Source organism: Aplysia californica, unplaced genomic scaffold (genome assembly GCF_000002075.1).
Source record: "Aplysia californica isolate F4 #8 unplaced genomic scaffold, AplCal3.0 scaffold00035, whole genome shotgun sequence".
Classification (NCBI taxonomy): domain Eukaryota; kingdom Metazoa; phylum Mollusca; class Gastropoda; order Aplysiida; family Aplysiidae; genus Aplysia; species Aplysia californica.
Genome location: NW_004797305.1, coordinates 2,015,939 through 2,017,396, shown reverse-complemented (window position 1 = coordinate 2,017,396; position 1,458 = coordinate 2,015,939). Strand labels below are relative to the sequence as shown.

Sequence of the window (1,458 nt, the reverse complement as noted above, 5' to 3'; positions counted from 1 at the left end):
GGGAGTGTGCGATACTGGAATTATTCTTGTAATTGCTATTATTATTGGAATTGTTCATTTTGATTTGAGTTAACATGTCTGTATAGTGTTATCTTTTGTTTGTTCAGTGTTGTTACGAACGTTCTTGTTGATGCATGCGACTACTTTTGATCCACAACCTGCTCGGTTTTGTTTGCTTTTGTTTGTTGTAGGGCTTTTTTGGCCAGAAACGATATGATCTAATATCTTCTTCACTAAGAATCCACCTAACCAAATAGCTATCTTAAGTCCAAGATATTCTGCTCGAGGCTATCTATCTATCTATCTGTCTAACTTTCTGTCTGTCTAACTATCTCTATTTCTAGGTATCTGTTTCAAGTTCTCAAATTTTCCTAATTACCTTTTCCCCACTGAAGTTGGGAAATGGGGGCATTAGAAAAGACCAAGAAGAGAAGGCAATAATTCAAGAGACAAGAAATGGCTTTAAAACAAATTAAAACAACAGTGTAAGCGAGCTCAAAATCCATGTCTTACTGACGAAACAGAACTGCGATATAGAAAAATGTATAATATAAGTTAGAACACGTACGAATAAGTTTTATCTTAATAATAACATAAAAGTATTAAAAGCATCTTGATCCGTGATTTCAGAGAACATTATGAATATATAGCAATCATGGATAAACTATTTGTTGAATTGTCTACCAATTTTAAGGGCATCTAACAATCTCCACAACTGCACTCCGTGCAAAGCAATTCCCAGACCTCAGATTATCCTTCTGTGGAGACCGCTTTCCCTCCACAAGAGCAAAGGAACACACAGTGAAAGCTAGGATTATGATTTGTTTTAAGGTGGACGACAAAGCAGGACGTATAAATTGTTATTTCGCAGTCTATTACTGCTCGTTACGCGGATGGAATATCAATTATCAAATTCGTGTTGCTCCACTTCAGACACGCATAGTTTCCATCCACACATTTTGTTGCCACTCCAGAATGGATCTCAACAACAGAAACCTTACATATTTTAAATGATGAAAACCCAAATGTCAGCATTTTTTTTTAAAAGAAAGAGTGGCGAATTTACACAGGGTTGTTAATGTTCTACGGTCAATTTTGTGTAAACCAGGAAACAACTTTTTTTCTATTGAAAGCAAAAAAAGAAAACCATTCTCTCAAGCTCGTTAAAAAGAAAGGTAACAACAAAAGAGCGGTGCACGCTTGGATACGAATCATCATTAATTCAAGACATGTGAAGGGCAGTCTGATTTGACAAACTTTTAATGACTATTTTTACAGAGGCATTAAAAACTGTAGAGTAATTATAAGAGAATGGTGGGAGGGTAAAGTAGGGAGGAAGGCTACGGGGGAAAAAAGAGAGACAGACATAGACAGTGGGAGCGAGAGATAGACAGACAGACAGACAGACAGACAGACAGACAGACAGACAGACAGACATACAGACAGACAGCAGCAACA

At 36.8% G+C, this 1,458-nt stretch overlaps 1 protein-coding gene across 1 annotated transcript in view; it reads left to right on the top strand.

The window, feature by feature from the left end:
• Positions 1-1,458, top strand: part of LOC101861423 (putative ammonium transporter 2) — a 62,569-nt gene that overhangs the window by 33,322 nt on the left and 27,789 nt on the right. The window lies entirely within an intron of this gene.